At 40.3% G+C, this 18,827-nt stretch overlaps 1 non-coding gene across 1 annotated transcript; it reads right to left on the bottom strand.

The window, feature by feature from the left end:
• Window positions 1-17,504: 17,504 nt before the first annotated feature.
• Window positions 17,505-17,611, bottom strand: LOC141624165 (small nucleolar RNA R71). The gene has a single exon (XR_012533975.1). It is a non-coding gene; the product is annotated as a small nucleolar RNA R71 (small nucleolar RNA).
• Window positions 17,612-18,827: the final 1,216 nt, after the last annotated feature.

Here is an 18,827-nt window from a genome sequence, read left to right as displayed (position 1 = left end):
CCGCTCGGATTGAACAAAGACGTCCATATTTCTGAGAATCCGCTCGTCCTGCTAGAATACGAGGGTCTGAAGACGAATCCGCTCGTCTTTTTGCCAGTGCATTTTAAGAAAAGTTCCTGTCACAGAATCCTCCCGTCTTTCGGAAAAGACGCTCGTCCTGCTCCAGAAAAGACGCTCATCTTATGCTCGATCCGCTCGTCTTACGCTACGTCAAATTTTTGCAAAAATTAGCTGTAAGAAAATCCGAGCGTCTTCCCTGGGAATCCAGTCGTCCAAGAATGATAGAATCCGAGCGTCTTGTGCCCGAGTCTGCTCGTCTTCCTGCGTTCTTCAATCCCGATTTTCCTAAATTTAAAACACCCCACCACACAATTTGTGACACATCACCCTTCCTTCCACTTGTATTATAAAAAACCACCTCCTTGTGACTCCAAAGCATATCCCAAACACTCTTTCATTCCACAAAATCAAAAAGCCCCAAATTTCTAGGGTTTCAAAAGCAACATTCAATCGACAAAGAGCATCTTTATACTATAACAAATCGAAAATTCCAGCTCAACAATCAAAGAATGGCACCAAAGGGATCTTCCTTTAGGGATAGAAGAAGACCAAGAGTAAGAGGAAGCTCTTCTACCTCCCATATCAACACCATAAGGAGGGAGCATGAGGAAATTGTGGATCTTACAAGGCTTGATGACTTCTCAAATGTTGAATTCGTCAATGATGTGCAAAGGATCGTTTTTCACCGGCTTCTTCGTAAGAACATTCTCCCTACTAAGTTTTTATGTCATAGAAATTTAAGGAAACTTGGGATTTATCATCAAATGGAAGCTCTTTTTGAGTTGTTTGGTCTCTCTACCCTTTTCCACATGCACGAGCAAACTTACCGATCCCTTGTGCTTGAATTTTTAAGCTTCTTGAAAATCACAACCTTGAATAGAACGATATGCATAGAATTTAGGTTGAGGAGTGTTTCAAGAATGATGACTCTAGTGGAATTTGATAATGTGCTTGGTCTCGATGTCTTGCCTACCCGGACATAAAAACCGAAGAGATATAGTGTTGCACCTCTATGGAGGGCTATGACCGGCCGAGATTTCATGTACATCAAGGAGTGTCTAGCTTTCCACATTCAAAATCCTATTTTGAGACTTACTTACCGGTTCCTTTCCGGCACTCTACTTGCTCGCCGAGACCCGGCAATAATGAACGAACTTGACCTTGTGTTCATGGAGTCCTATTTCGATATCCAAGGAAGGGGTGGGTACCACTTTAATGCGCCTCTTGTGCTACTCGAAAAGTGGGCAAAGTTTAGGAACGGTGATGATGATGGGAAGAAACACATTGTTAATGGAGGGCTCATTACAAAGATTGCAAAGCATTTCAATCCAAAATTTAATGAGAATAATAAGTACACTCCTCTTTCCGGAAACACAAGGATAAATGAAGACCTTCTTCTTGTTCATCATCATTGGATAACCCTTGAGGGGGTTGATAAAAGGGTCAAGTGGATTACAAAAGGAAGTGACCCAATCTACCTACAAATGACCGGACTACCAAGAATCTCACCAAGAAGCGGACCTTTATCACCAATCCCATCCTACCTCATCCCTCCAAACCCAATTCAAGTAAGGCAAGCACCACCACCTCCAAATCCCCAACAACAACAACAACAAGAACAACAACCACAAGATGAGAAAATCAAAGTGCCTCCCTACCCTTTCCCATATCAACCGTACAACCACCCCAACCCCTTTATCCTTCCCCCGTGATGACTTTGTAACGGGAATCCTACAAGATTTGCACTTCCGACAATATGAAGCTACCGTGGACAATTATTATGCACTCTACCCTCAATACCACGATATGATTCAAAGGGGGAAGATTAGTGAGGATGGAGCATTTCCCTCTTGGGAACAATTGGATATACTCTTCCCCAATTCGGAGAGGGCAAATGAAGGGGCAAACGGGCGACAAGAGGAAGGGAGCGACAAATCTTGCGGTGGGGACACGGTGGAGCTTGGTAGCGAAGTGGATGAGTTCATGGACCCGAATACAAGTGATGCATCCAAGGAAATATGGGATGGTGATCTAGAGGGATATGACGGCGATCTCTAGAGGATCTCTTCATAGCTAGATGGAGCGGGCGTGAGGCACCCATCTCAAGCTTAAGTGAAGTTTCCTCATCTCCTCTCTTTATTTCCAATTTTCATGAAAGAAGTTTATGTTTTGTTAACTTGTACAATATTTGACTTTGTCTTTAGTTGGAGAGTCCTAGCAACATGAGGACTAACACCTCGGCCCCATTGAGGTGTTCTTATTTCATTGTTCCCATTTTGAAAATCCAAAATGACAAATTTAGTTTCATGCAGTGCATCTAGTGTGCATGAACTACCCCATACTTTAAGACATTAGAAATAATGTCTATCTCGGTTTGGGGAAGTACATGCATACGCAACGGGAGTTAATCTAAATTACGCTCTCCGTCATAAACAAAACCCATGCATCATGTAGTGTAGATTAGTGTAGCTTGCATTTAGTATAGCATTCATGCATCATGTTTGCATAATTTCCCATCATTTTGGCCATTGAGGACAATGCCCATATTAGTGTGGGGATGGGGAATTCTAACTTAACTTTTATTCAAAAACCCAAAAAATCAAAAAGTTTCGAAAAAATCAAAAAAAATTGAAAAATTTGAAAATCCAAAAACAAGTTCATTTCCTTTGTAGTGTAGACTTGTATATATTGTTGTATATATTGTATTTGTTCTATCCTTGTTCACATTGATCGACTACGCCACATCCAAGACATGAGGATATTGAAGACCGCATGGTATGATCTTTCCAATCTCCTTTTTCCTCTTTATGTTAATGACTATGTGGCTTTATTTTGATTGATGCGGTATAACAATGTGAATTTAGGACTTGCATTTAGTTTATATGGCATATTAGTTGGTAGAATCATTTGCATTAGGATGTTTATATGTTAGTTGCATCATGACATGTAGTTGCATGTTAGAAAAATTTTGCGAAACCGTCTACTTGGGAAGCTTGACAAGTGTATATAGGCCCTAGTAGATGCTTTTTCTTCTTAAGACTTTGCTTGTTAGAATACTTGTAAAACACCCTAGGATGTGTCATGCTAGTATCCTTTGACCCATGGATTAAGGCCTAGTCAAGGGTACCTTGTGGTGTGATAACTCCTTGGCTATCGTTTATTCCAAGGTGACCCTTGAAACCATGCATCCATCATTCATCCATGTTCTACCATATTTTTTGTCATCAAAGGGAATGGGCACAAAAAGAAATTGATTTGAGTTCAAAGAAATGAAATGAAAAGTGAAAGAAAGTTTGAAAAATGCATCAAATGAAAAGAGGAGCGAAAATAGACTCCTAATGCTTCAAAAATAAGGCACCCTCACTACATATGGGGTGACTTTGAAAATGTTCAAAAAGAAATGCAAAGAAAAGTTGAAAAGTTGTCAAGTATTGAAATGCCAAACATCAAAGAAATAGCAAAATAAAGTGTTCTCAAATGTCAAATGCCACAAGAAATTGAGGGGAAAAACAAAAACAAAAGCAAACTCCCAAAATGAAACTCAAATATCTATTGATCCCTTTATCAATCATATCCATTTTTGTGCATGGTAGAGAGGGGACGACCCTTCTTCTTGTCTAGGCAAGAGGGGGAATTCCGCGATCCTCCAGTGTTTCTAACACCATAGGGAGTCTACTCTTGACGAAAGCATTTAACGATTGAGGAAAAAGGTACCCTAGCTTGACACAATTTGGAGGTGATTTATTGGTATCCTTCTAGGCTTAGTAGTTTGAAGAAATTGCATCTATGAAGGAGTGTGTACCCTTGAATTGCTTCCCTTGTAGATAATTTCCGCCACGTAGATGAGGAAAGTGGCTATTCTTTTGTAAACGCATCTATTACTTGATTTTGTGTGCTTAATGTTTGGATGTGTCGCCATTTTGACAAGACCTACCTTGCCTTGCAAGAAGGCATCCTACCTCATAGTTGTCTTGTTGTGAGTTGAAGGGGCGGAGTGAGACCCGCTAATTGTCTCATATCGGCTATGCTATTAGGTTAGTTTAAATAACGGTCCTAGTCTTTGTCACCTCTTTACTCGGGATGAGCAAAGGTTCGGTTTGGGGATATTTGATGTGACCATAATTAGAGCATATTTAGTCCCCAAATTAGCCTTGTTCCCATGCTTTTTAGTGCTTATTTGGGTCGTTTATTGTCTTTAGTCCTTTGTTTTGCATATTCTTTGAGGTTTTGTTTCCTTGGTAGGAAAGGAGTGCAAACCTTGCATTTCCATGGCAAAATGAAGCTAAATTGATTGAATTCAATGACCAAGCATCAAAGAGAAGACAAGATTAGAAGGCCTTTGTACATACTATAGTAGATGGGCAATGATGAAAAAAGATCCTTGCATCCCCGAGGAAATCCTCAAGGATTCTATGAAGAAAAAGGAAGAAAAGAAGAAAGAAAGTAGCTGTAAGACAATCCGAGCGGATTGTCCACAAGACGCCCGTCCAAGAGGTACAATCCGAGCGTCTTCCCCCAGTGGACGCCCGTCCAAAACACCCAGAATCCGCCCGTCTTCCCCAGCTGGACGCCCGTCCAGAATCACCAGAATCCGCCCGTCCCGTGCCCTGGACGCCCGGATTGCTTGTCAGCTATTTCGTCTTCTACAAGCTTCATGGAAGGATGCACATATTTTTCTAAGACCGGCGAAAAGGAGACCGGAGTCTCCCTAGAGACCGGCGATTCCTCAAGGACTTAATCGTCATTTAAGCCCTTAGTAAACCCTAATCTATGTAACTAATCTCCACTATAAATACCCCATTAGTCTAATTAAATTAGCATGTTCTTCTTAGCAATCTTTAGTGTAGTTAATATCAATCAAATCTCTCTTTAATCTTGTAATCAACATTTAATCAAGTTTTGATACAAGTTTCATTTCCTTAATCTCTCTCTTGTTCATCCTTTGTTTTGGGTAATTGAAGATTATTTGGGTTATTATTGGGAGATTGACAACCTTTCAATCAATCATCAAATACTTCTATTATTCTTTGCTTTATTATTGGAATCATTAGTAGGTATAATTCTCTTAATCCCTTTTTAATTATTGTTAATTATCTTCATTTATTCATCATGTTTCACTTTGTTGGTATGATTGACAACCTTGCTAGCATGTTCAACATGATAATGAGTGAGTAGTTTCCTTAGCTAGGGTTAATGGGTAATTAGGGGAAATCAACATGGGGGATGATTTATGCTTAAATTAATATGTTTTCATAGTTTATTTGCTTGCTTGTTGTGTTCTCAACTTATGCACATGTTATGTTTGATGAAATGCGAGCCTATGAATCCTTGCATTTTTTTTACCCATCACCTATCTTTTCAATGAGACTTGTAAGACATAAACCAAGTCGAGTCTCATTAGACCATGCATATAGTTGAGTAGGGAAGATTAAGTCGACTTGTAGGTGTTGTACAATCTAACCGATTCGGCTCCGGGACCCAAACTTTCCTAGGATTGTAAGATATAAAACCAACTCGATTCATCACAACAATAATTGCTTACTTATAATTTGAGAATATGTTTGTATGATCAATTCCCATGAATCCCCTATGACCCCATGACACCCTAGCGCCTTTTATCAATTGTTTATATCCCTTTTTAATCATCTTGCTTGTTTACTTTCATTGTTATTTAGTTTAGTGATCTTCTACTTCAAACCCCAAATTGTGACACCCTTAGACACCGCTAGTTGTAATTGAAAATCTCATCTCAATTCCCGTCCCTTGGGATCCGACCTTTACTTGCCTCTTTACTAATTGTAGAGTTGTTTGTGAAGTTATAAATTGTGTTTTGGTCTACGTGCTCCTAACGACAAGTACCGAAAACTAAACCTCCTCGAGAGTCCGACCAAAGTCCAAAACCCAAAACTGAGAAAGTAAATACAACCGTTTCTCAAAATTGTCAAACCAACTGAAATAATATAAAAGAATGTTTAGGACACAACTAAAGACTTCTAAACAGCTTGTGGCGACTCAACCCAGCTATCCCATGCACATCAACTCATACCTGCTCAATACCTGCTCAACATCCCCGAATGGATCGCCACAATTTTCAAAACATTTAAACTGGGCTCAGTTACTGTTTAAATAAATCAAATAAAAAAACAATACAACAATCTAATCCAACCAACCAATCTCCAACACATCACCACACACCTGACTACATACTAAAGTGTGTAGTCCTGCCAGAATACCCATCGCAACAAGTATTCCACACCGTCAGTGGGGGAAGCAGCCGTTCCTACCTAAGCCCCGCTCATCATATCCGAGCGATAACCCAAGTTACTAAATGTGCACACCCCCTATGTGGCGGATTCCACAGAGGGCGAATCAAGGGCGTGAAGTCACTCCCGCAAGTGACTCCACTCAGCCGAGGACGCACCTCCCAACCACAGACAATTATACAACAAAAATTACTATTTACCAATTCCGACATGATATAAACCAACAACAATGATCAACCACCACAACACATTTAAACAATAATCGAGTAGGGAAACCCTACCTGGAATAGCAACCATAAGACCGTCAAAGCAGCTAATCAGTCATGTTCCTCAACGAATCCTCCTCCTATAACATATATTCACATAATTAACGCCTAATCAACGCAATACACCCAAAACCCTCAAATCCACCCAATTAGAGGTTTAACCAAACTCGACAAAACATTATAAAAATTATACAAGAAGCTTACCCTCGATGCGACAAACTCAACGGTATAAAGAACAAGACAATCCGACGATCCTAGCCTTGGGATTTGCCAATAACGCGATGAAAGCGAACTACATAACTTCTTTTTCTTTTGAAAGGTTTTAGAAAGGTGAAAAAGTGATATGGTAGAATGACGGAAACCTTTTATATTAACCACGCGTCATTAACGAATCCCAGCTAAAATAACCCGTAAAACTCACTTACTCGATAGAGTAAGTGACTTACTCGATCGAGTGCCCCTACTCGATCGAGTGTCACACGTACTCAATCGAGTACCCATCAGGTCACCTACTGTTTCGTATAAAATCATACTTACTCGACAGAGTAAGCCTCACTCGATAGAGTACCCACAGACATAGAAAACCGTAGTATTACAGTCTTCCCTCCTTAAAAATAATTTCGTCCCCGAAGTTCAACCCGTACACAAAAACAAAGCATACCAACTCAACTCCGACACAACAACATAACAAAAAAACTCAAAACAAAACTTAAACCGACTCAAAGCAATTACTAACTATGCAAAACTAACATAAAAACACACCAAACCCTTACGCGACCATCTCCTACCCCCCCCCCCCCTCCCCCTAAAAGAAACATGGTTACGTTCCCGTAACCACACATACCTGATCAATAAGAGACGGATACCGCTCCCTTATAGACTCTTCCACCTCCCAAGTAGCTTCCTCAACCTCATGGTTAGACCAAAAAACCTTAAATAACACTGTTTCCCCATTCCTAGTTTTACGAACCTTGCGATCAAGAATTTGTTTTGTGACCCCAAGATAAGACAAGGACTCATCCAACTCTATGTTCTCCACCTCTAACACATGTGAAGGATCACTCACATACTTTCGTAACTGAGACACATGAACCACATTATGCACCATATCCAAAGCTGCTGGTAACGCTAACTTGTAAGCAACCTCACCCATATGAACCAAAATCTCATATGGTCCGATAAACTTCTGGCTCAGCTTCCCTTTCTTACCAAATCTCATCCCCACGCATAGGGGATACTTTCAAAAGAACCTTGTCCCCAACCTGAAACTCTATGTCAAGACGGTGCAAGTTTGCATAACTCTTTTGTCGATCCTGGGCCGCGTACATCTTTTGTCTGATCAACTTAACCTGTTCTATCATATCCTGTACCATTTGTGGTCCTAACACCACGGCCTCAGCTCTATCATCCTAGTAAATCGTACTCCTACACCTCCACCCATACAAAGCCTCAAATGGTGTCATCCTAATACTCGTGTGATAGCTGTTGTTATAAGAAAACTCAATCAGATCCAATCTAGCCTCCCAGCTACCACCAAAATCCATCACACAAGCTCGCAGCATATCCTCTAAAGTCTTGATAGTCCTCTCTATCTATCCATCTATCGCAAGGTGAAATGCAGTACTCATCTTCAAAGTAGTTCCCATCAACTCCTGCATCTCTCTCCAAAACCATGATATGAACCTCGCATCTCTATTGGACACTATATCCTTACGCATCCCATGAAAACGAACCACATGCTTCCTATAAGCCAAAGCTAACTGTATCTTGGCCCAAGTATCTTTCATCGGAACAAAGTGAGTTGACTTGGTCAAACGATCAACTATTACCCATATCATGTTATTACCCTATTGACTCCTCGGCAAACCCACTATAAAATCCATAGAGATAGACTCCCATTTCCACTCAGGTACCTCAAGAGACTGAATCTTACCTTGTGGTCATTGCTGCTCTCCCTTAACCCTCTGACATGTCAAACATCGTGCCATAAACGCAGCAGTTTCCTTCTTAATCCCAGGCGACCAGAAAGTCTTCTTCAAATCCTTATATAGCATGTCACCTCCTGGATATACTAAATATGGTGTGCAATGAGCCTCTGTTATGATCACATTTTTCAGCTCCTCATCTTTAGGAACATACCACCTGCCATTAAATCTCACACAGCCATCTGTATGAATATAGAATCAAGACACTGTCCCTTTCTCCACCCCAGCTCGCCACCCCTCTAGCATCCCCTTTCTGTATCATATGTATCCCCAATTCCCCCACCTCATATCTCAATCTCATTGATGCGCGCCTTTTATATAAACTTTTTGTACCGTATTTCTACGTATTTCTATGCATATTTAGCAGTGTTTAGCTACAAATGTCCCCCGAATTGTCTACTTTGGTATCTCTTGCATTATTTGCAGGTATGAACCGGAGAGGAGCATAATTAAGCCTAAAACATGTCCCTATGCATTCATTTAGGAGATCAGTTGAGTCCGAGCTTGGAGACTACTATTTTGACTTGCGCATAGAAGTAAGGAAGCTAGGCGAGCAAACGAAGAGCTTCATATCACTAGTGCCTACTTTGAAGAGCCATATCTCGATTTACACAACATATTTTCAAGCTATTCTAGTTGTATATGAAAGCTTGTCCTGTTAGCTTTCCAACGCCACCGAAATCTCTCTGTTTTCCCAAGTAACAAAGAAATGACAGCCGTTTGAAGTTCAGTGCGCGAAGTAGGAATTGTACGCTGGAAATAACTCGATCGAGTACTATCTTGCTCGATCGAGTATCTAATGTCCTCGATAGAATGGTTCCTTTTTGATAGTGTTCGATCGAGTACCTAATGTCTGACGTAATATTTTAATATCTTTTCATCGTATCTTAGGACAATAAATATCTCTCTTATAAATAGGAGAGACTTAATTAGGTTTTATCATCTTCCAAACAACTTTTTCCTATGTTTCTTATTCTATTCAACGTTACTTTTGTTCTGCTACCAGATCTTATTCTCTGCAATTCTCTCTCTTTTATGTTATTTATCTCTTGCTCGTTTCTTTATTATGTTTGTTTCTACTTTATATTTTATTCTCACTCTATTTATGCTTAGCTAATTCTCTAATGCTAGGATTAGGGGAGCCATGATAGTATAGCAATGATGCGATAATTGGTTAGAAGGTTTCATTGTGAGAATTGTTTTATATCAATATAACTGTAATTGTTAAATTTAATGTATGCAATTGAATCAATTAATCTGGTTAAATTCAGACCTAGATCGAGAGATTGGAATGGATAGACCAGTTATGAACAATAGACTACACTAATGAGGGCGAGAGCTAAGTTAGTAGTATTTTAGGGCGGATAGCAGACCGAGAGGGCCTTTCCACTACCCTTCTCAAATCAGACCGACTGACCTACTTTTAGCTGATTCGTGTAGTACCATGGTGAACCCACATCCTTGCATTTTTCTCTTTATTTTCTCTCAACCCTTGCTTTTATTAGTTTAGTTCAAATACTCAAACCCTCCGTTTTATAACTTTAGATAGACCGAATAACGAGTAGATAGTGACCGCCTCCCTGTGGATTCGAGACCCGACTTATCTATGCTGTATTAGTAGAGCGAGTTGGTTTTATTTTTGATAGGGTTGCGACAGCCGTGTTAAATTTTGGCGTCGTTGCCGGGGACGCAACTATTTTATTTACTTGTTTCTTTTTGTCCGTCTTTAGCCTCAAGGAATTTATTCCTTGAGGCAGTTCTTATATTTTCCTCTAGTACTCTTTCCCATAGGTCCTACCTAGACAGATCTACGTAAAAGATCATCAAAAGGAAGGCTTGAGTACCTTTGATCTTCCACCTATGTTCCTTCTTATGGCGCAAGAGGTGGTGCACTGTGAGAGATGTGGTGCTGCTGGGCACGAGGCTGTTATTTGTTTGGCAGGGAACAACAAAGTTGATACGTGCAATTTATATAATCTTTGTAGCCTCTTATTACACACATTTATATGTCTATATCATCGCTTTGTATTGTGAAATGCCCCAAATTGGCTACTTTGGTTTGCTTTGTCTTAATTGTAGAAATTGACCTTAAAGTAGTGGAATTGTGCCTTATTCGTTCCTCTTAGCATGCATTCTGACGAGATCGAGATTTTAGAGCAGGTGACGTACCTCGAAAAGCATGAAGGAGGTCCTAGGAAGCTAACCAAACGAAGTCAAGGCTGTTTCAGTGGATATCTATTCGATCGAGAGCTTTTAGAGGTCGATCGAGTGGTTTGGCAGCTGCAGGAGTTCGATCGAGTGGTTTGGCAGCTGCAGGAGTTCGATTGAGTGGTTTCTGAATTCGATCGAATCGGGCTAAACTTGAAGTGTTCGGTCGAGAGCCCCAGTTGCTCGATCGAACGATTTGGCTGAATATTCACTCGATCAAGTAGTTTAAAAAGGCTCGATCGAGTGGCTAGCTATTATACACGGGTTTCTTAATCCGTGTTTAGGTTTACTTAAGTTAATAATTACTTCCCTATATAAAGGATGTCGGGATTAGGTCATAATTACGTTTCACAACTCATACTTTACTCTTAATCTCTATTTCTCTTAACCTTAATCTAATCTTTTGCTTGCTTTAATTATTGTTCTTATTTATTTCATTGTCTCTTGATTTTTATTCAATTATTATCGTTGCTAGTATACAATTCGTCTTTATTATCTCTTTAGTATGTCTTCTCTTAGCATATTCATCGTTATTGTTGTTAAATCTAATAGCATGAGTAGCTAAATCCTTTTATGTTAGGATTAAGGGAGCCATGGTAATAAAGTGACGATGTTGTGAATAGACTAGATGATTGATTGTGAGAACCTGTGACCATAGCAATATAATTGTAATATGTTTAGTCGAGTGCACGCCTCTAAACAACTTTAATTTGGTTAAATTTGCTCCTAGATCGGAAAATTGGAAAGAACAGACCTGCTATGAACAGTAGACTACCCTAATGAGAACGAAAGTTATGTTAGTTGTAATCTAGAGTGAATAGCGGACCGGAAGGACCTTTACCTTGCCCTTCTCACAGTAGATTGTCTAGACTATTTATGACCAAGTTAGTGAACTGCCATGATGAACCGAAATCCTGACATATTTCTTCTTATCTGATCAATCTTAGCTTTTTCATGCTTTTATTGCTCTTGTCTTTACTTCTCTTGCCTTATATCATCAATAGTTTAGAAAACAAATTTAAAACCCCCCATTTCTGACCAGACAGGCGAGTTTAATAGATAGATACTTAGCCTCCCTGTGGAGATCGACCCTACTTATCGCTAACTTCTGTTAGTAGTATTAGGTATTTATTTTTGATACTAAAACGACGATATCAAATTTTGGCGCCGTTGCTGGGGAGGCAATAAGCCTATTTGCCTGTTTCTATTCGTTTGTCTCTCAGTCTCAGGGAATTTTTAATTCCTTGAGACAGTTTTTATTTATTTTCTTTATTCTTGTTTATGCCCAGGTCTATTAGGTTAGTGTTAGTTCCAGCTGATCCTGAACAAGAACGGACCTTTTGTTATAGACAAAGACTGCAGAGAAAGATTCAAAAGGAAGCCTTGAGAACTTTTGAACCCGAGCTAGAACATTTCTTATTTGCAGAAGACCCGTCTTTTGAAGAAGACAATTCTATTTCTGCCACCAGTCCTGTAAAAATGCCTAATCTTGCAAGTCATTCGGAGCCTACAGCTGCTTCAATCCCTAAAGGTTTCAATGTTGCAACTAAAGATGGCAATACATTCGATATTCGGTCGTCTTATATCAATCTGGTCGAAAGAAATCTATATCTGGGTGTAGCTGTTGAGGACCCACGAAAGCATATATATGGAGGTTTTCACAGACTATTGCTCAACCATTCCCGCTACTAAGGGAGTGACTCAGGACAAGATTAAGGAGGTCCTATTTCCTTTTTCTTTGACCGATGGAGCCCGAGAGTGGCTCAAAGATCTTGATAGAGAAGCAGCCGGTATTACTAACAGGGAGACTCTGGCCATTGCCTTTTATAAAAGGTATTTTCCTCCACAACGAACTAATCAGCTGAGTGGAAAAATTACAAGTTTCAAGCAAGCACCAGATGAGAACTTCTATGAAGCTTGGTGCCGGTTTGAGAAGTTGGTGCAGTCTCTTCCTCATCATGGTTTCGATCAGTGGTTCATATGCAACCAGTTTTATAATGGGTTGTATGATGACCACCGCGCTATTTTGGATGCCTCATCAAACGTCGATTTCAGAAGAATAATGATGATGACAAGGGATGGGGAATCGTAGAGGAGATGGCTACCCATTTTGCTGAGTATGGGAACCCTAGATATGGTATTCAGACAGTTAATTCTGTTGATAATGCAGTTGTGGCTCAGCATGAAGCCATGAATGCCCGTTTCGATAAGTTCGAGTTGTAGAGTGCTGGTGATCAACAGACGGTTCACTTGTTGACTATACAAGAAACCGTTACATGTGAGAGGTGCGGTAGCAATGACGGTCACACTACTGTTGACTGTCTAACTGAGAAGGACCAAGTCCTTGCCTTTCAGCAATATAGGCAAGGATGTTATTACTATAACAATCAGAGTGGAGTCTATCCTAACTGGAGATGGACTAGTCAGAATGTGTTGAATCCTACACCTCCACCACAGCAGCAACAACCTTATGGTCCTCCTCATAAAGCTCAACAAGGCTTTCAAAAGCCCCCATCTTTTCCACCACCTTTTCAGATGGTGCCTACGACACTGACCCGGAGATCCCCTGTGTCTCCTTTAGACTGTTTAACCAGACCACCACTTGGATTTTACCAGAGTTTGGGAGGCGGTTAGGTTTGTCTTCCCACGGTAACCTGAACCCTCCTCGGAAGGTCATGCATTTACTTTGTCCTACCTTGGCACATACACCTTTTGAGGAGCATAGGCTGGCTCACATTCACCTTCCCCCGGCCCGTTACTTTCTTCGTCTCATTGGTGGAACGATTTTCGGCCGCAAGGAGCCTAACAACGTTAACGTTCAGTTGTCGATTCTAGGGGGCTATCTTAACATTAATAGCGTTGGCCCCTTCGTTCTTAACATTACTTATCTGACAGCTAAACAACTTAACGATGTCGGGCAGAAGGTGACGGGCACAATTTCTTATGGAGGCATAGCCTCTTTTATTGCTCGTTCCCTTTACATTGATTTCCCAGAGGCCTGAGACACATAGATAAGGAATTTGAATATTAACGCCATGTTGGAGATGTTTTGGTTAGCTTTAGACCAGCGGACCTGGAAGATCTGTCGTTCCAGGTCCGTGACCTTACCTTATCCCGACCTACACCGTCTTGTACCTTTGACTACTTTGTCGGGTAGGTTACCTCCACCTCTACCTTCTTACCACCTTCCACTCTTTGCCCCCACAATTTCCGCTCTTAAGAAGCAGAAGAGACTTGAGACCGGGGAGGGGTCCACACCGACTGAGGCTGGGCGGACATCCACGTCCACGCCTACGCCTACACCGACCCCTATCCCCACTTATTTTGTGACCCAGCCAACTTTGCCGGTTAAATTTGTTCCTCCTCCACCTTTTTTGGCGCTCGAGGTCATGACCAAGGGCGTCGTGGCGGTCTTCTTCTTGAGATGTGCACCAGGTAGGCTCGTATGGAGCGGGACCAGACACTTTCCTTGTTTCCTCTATACGAGTATCACATGCGGAGAGGACGCCCTGTTCCAGATGGCTGGCCACACCCTTCTTTCTACCGGTTCCCGGCGGAAGGGTACCCATAGCAAGAGAGTGAGGCGGACACGGCCAAGGAGGAGGAGAGAGCTCGAGCTGACGAGAGGAGGAGACGGGAGCAGGAGCGAGATCCCGACTACACGGTGGTGGGAGAGGAGGAGGAGGCTTTTGAGCAGTAGCTGCTGGTCTACTCACTTCCCCAGTTTTCTGGCTGGTTTGGGGAAGTTCGCTATTTTGTATGTATTTCTGCTCTTTTATTTATTTTCATCTCTTTATTTATTTATTTATTTTTTTCATTCATTTATTGGTTGTGTTATCCCGTTCCCCTATATATACTGCTTGTGTATGATGGAGGACAATGAGGGCGTTGTCCCTTTTGGTTTGGGGAGGGTATTGTATCCTTTGAGTCTGCATTTGCATTTGTTTTGCATTCATGTTTACTTTCTTGCTTGCATTGTACTTTTATTTCAATTGAAAAAAAAATTAGAAATTTTCAAAATTACAAAAAAAAAATCACGTTTCATTTTGCATATAGGTCGAGTCGGAATGGTAGATTTCCATGATGATATTGCACTTTAACTTGTCATTTCATTTGAGCCTTGCATCTAATGGCAGTTATTAGCTTTGTCATGCTCATAGTCTACGAGTTAGTGTCAAAAATAAAGCTGATCATATAGACTTAACCTGATAAAATTGGCAAACTTCTTTAAAATTTCATACTTATTAGAGCCGTATAACTGGTGTCATTGATGTGACTATTATTTGAGCATATTTAGTCCCCGAATTAGCCTCGTTCCTATGCTTTTTAGTGCATATTTGGGTCATTTACTATCTTTAGTCCTTTGTTTTGCATATTCTTTGAGGTTTTGTTTCCTTGGTAGGAGAGGAGTGAAAACCTTGCATTTTCATGGCAAAATAGAGCTAAATTGATCGAATCCAATGACCAAGCATTAAAGTGAAGACAAGACTATAAGGCCTTTGTACATAATGTAGTAGATGGGCAATGATGAAGAAACCCTTGCATCTCCGACAAGATCCTGGAGGATTGTTGGAAGAAGGAAGAAGAAAAGAAGAAATGGCAAGATCGACCAAGATCCGAGCGTCGCACCTATCGGGACGCCCGTCCAAAAGCACCAGAATCCGAGCGTCCAAGCTGCCAGGCCGCTCGTCCAACCACTGCACAATCCGCTCGTCCCGACCCTTTGGACGCTCGGATTGTCTTACAGAGCAACACGTCCTCTCCTTGCTCCATTAAAGATGCACATATTTTTGAAAGACTAGCTAAACGGAGACCGGCATCTTTTCTGAGAGGAGCGATTCCTCAAGGACTTAATCGTCATTTAAGCCCTTAGTAAACCCTAATTTGTGTACCTTATCCCCACTATAAATACCCCATTAGTATAATTAGATTATCATGTTCTTCTTATCAATCCTTAGTGTAGTTTATATCATTCTAATCTCTCTTTAATCTTGTAATCAACTTCTAATCAAGTCTTAATACAAATATCATTTCCTTCATTTCTCTATTGTTCATCTTTTATTTTGGGTAATTGAAGATTATTTGGGTTTATTTTGGGAGATTGACAACCTTCCAATCATTCATCAAGTACTTCTTTTATTCTTTGCTTATTATTTTGGAATCATCATTTAGTATAATTCTCTTAATCCCTTTTTAATTATTGTTAATCATCTTCATTTATTCATCATGTGTTGCTTTGTTAATATGATTGACAACCTTGTTAACATGTTAAACTTGATAATGAGTGAGTAGTTTCCTTAACTAGGGTTAATGGGGAATTAGGGGAAACCAACATGGGGATTGATTTATGCTTAATCTAATATGCTTTCATAATTAATTTGCTTGCTTGTTATGATTTCAACTTATGCACATGTTATGTTTGATGAAATGCGAGCCTATGAATCCTTGCATTTTTTACCCATCACTTATATTTTCAATGAGACTTGTAAGACATAAACCAACTCGAGTCTCATTAGACCATGCATATTGTTGGATAGGGAGGATTAAGTCGATTTGTAGGTGTTGTACAATCTAATCGATTCGGCTCCGGGACCCAAACCTTCCTAGGGATTGTAAGATATACACTAACTCGATCCCATCACAACAATAATTGCTTGCATCTAGGTGAAAACATGTTTGAATGATCAAATCCCATGAATCCCCTATGAACCCATGACACCCTAGTGCTTTTAATCAATTGTTTACATCTCATTTTAATCATCTTGCTTGTTTACTTTTATTGCTATTTAGTTTAGTGATATTCTTATCTCAACCCAAATTATGACACCCCTAGACACCACTACTTGTAATCGAAAATCCTACATCAATACCCGACCCTTGGGATCCGACCTTTACTTACCTCTTTACTAATAGTAGAGTTGTTTGTGGAGATATAAATATTGTTTTGGTCTAGGTGCTCCTAACGACAAGTAACCGAAATCTAAGCTCTAAGCGAACTCGACCAAAAATGGTGCCGTTGCCGGGGACGGTGTTAACTTGATTTGATTTTCTTAGATTGTTATTAGTTGTGTATTTCTTTGCCTTGGGGATGTAAAATTCCTCAAGGTTTGTTCTAATTGTTTTCGAGTTGTTTGATATTTTGCATGTCTAGAAGATCACAAGGTAACTTGTTACCCATTGATCACGAAATGGAAAGGACTTTGACAACCAATAGAAGACTTGCTAGAAACACTTTGTGAGGTATTGGTGAGGTTGTAGATATTCCTTCAAATACTCTTGAGTTCGTCAACCCTTTTGCAAGAGAAGGTGAGGAGAACCCGACACAAAATCAACCACAAAATCAACCCACAATGCCTAGGTTTTCATCACATTCCGTACCAACCGAGGAGAACCTACCCAATGGAACTCCCACACTACAACACTTAGCCAGAAATTTCATTGCTAAATCCGCATTTATCCAATTAGTCGAAAGAAGCCAATTTGAGGGGATGCCTAGTGAAGACCCTCACTCTCATATGGAGACTTTTTGTGACTATTGTGATGCGATTTCACAAACTGGTGTGACTCAAGACCAAATTCGATGGGTCTTATTTCCTTTTTCTCTAATTGGTACCGCAAAACAATGGTTAAAGAGCCTTGATAAGGCTACTCTCGGAATTGACTATTGGAAGAAGTTGGCTCTAGCGTTCTACAAAAAATTCTACCCTCCGAAAAAGACTAACATGCTAAGAGCTCAAATTACGGGTTTTAAGCAAAGGGATGAAGAATCTTTGTATGAAGCTTGGGAGAGATTCAAAGGAACTTGTCGCTCATGTCCTCATCATGGACTTAGCGAGTGGTTCTTGGTACAACAATTTTAGAATGGTCTTTATGAAGACTCAAGAAACATTCTCAACATGGGATCAAATGGTATGTTCACCGAAGTTGACGATAATCAAACTTGGAACAAGATTGGGGAAATGGCGGTCCATAATTCACAATATATTAGACCTCGCAAGGCTACTAGAGGAGGAAAGCATGAAGTGGACTCTATTACTCAATTGGGTGCTCAACTTAATGCTCATATTGATACCATTAACTTAAAGTTTGAAAAGGCTATGGCTAAACTTGAAGAAACCTCAAAATCACCAAAGCAACATGTTAATGCCATGGTGGCATCTTCATCAATCCCAAGTGGGAAATGTGAGAATTGTGGAACTTTGGGACATGACCAAAGTGAATGTAGGGGAACAAGTGAGCAAGTGAATGCTTTTCAAGCATACAAGAGTGGTACCCCTTATTCCAACTATTACAATGAAAACCCCAAATTCCATCCAAATCTCTCATACAAAAGCCAAAATGTTCAAAACCCTCAACCAACATACACCCCACCTCCCATGAGAAACCAAAATCAAAGACCCTTTTACAACCAAAACCAAGGTTACCAAAATCAAACTCCATACAATAAAAAAAAATGACCAAGGTTTTGATGTTCAAAAAGCGGTCCTCCAAATGTAAAAGAATCAACAAGAATTTTTCACTCAAATGCAAAAAGATAGGCAAGCAAAAGACATCACCATCAACAACATCCTAGCCCACACAAAAATGTTGGAAACTCAAATGACCCAACTAGCATCTTCAAGCTCTCAAAGACAAAAGGGGCAATTACCACCTCAAAGTAATCCCCCGAGACATGAAACGGTTAGTGCCATCCACTTGAGGAGTGGTACAAGATATGAAGGGCCAAAGAATTAAGTTGAGGATGAAGTTGTGGAAACAAGTGACAAGGAAAGAATTGTGCAAAACTCTAGGGAAGAAGAACCAACCAATCAAGAAGTTTCAAAGAAAAGTGAAGAAAAGGCCAAAGAGAAGGAACCCATTGTGATTAGACTTCCATTCCCGAGTCGTCAAGCTAAGCCTATGTTTGATGACCAACTTGGAAAATTCATGGAGATTAAGAAGAATTTAGAAGTCTCGATTCCTTTCACGGAATTAATCAATCACGTTCCGGCCTATGCAAAGTACATGAAGGACATCCTTACAAAGAAGAAATCGATCCAGAAGCT

Source organism: Silene latifolia, chromosome X (genome assembly GCF_048544455.1).
Source record: "Silene latifolia isolate original U9 population chromosome X, ASM4854445v1, whole genome shotgun sequence".
NCBI classification, from domain to species: Eukaryota; Viridiplantae; Streptophyta; class Magnoliopsida; order Caryophyllales; family Caryophyllaceae; genus Silene; species Silene latifolia.
This window is presented reverse-complemented; position numbering and strand designations above follow the sequence as displayed.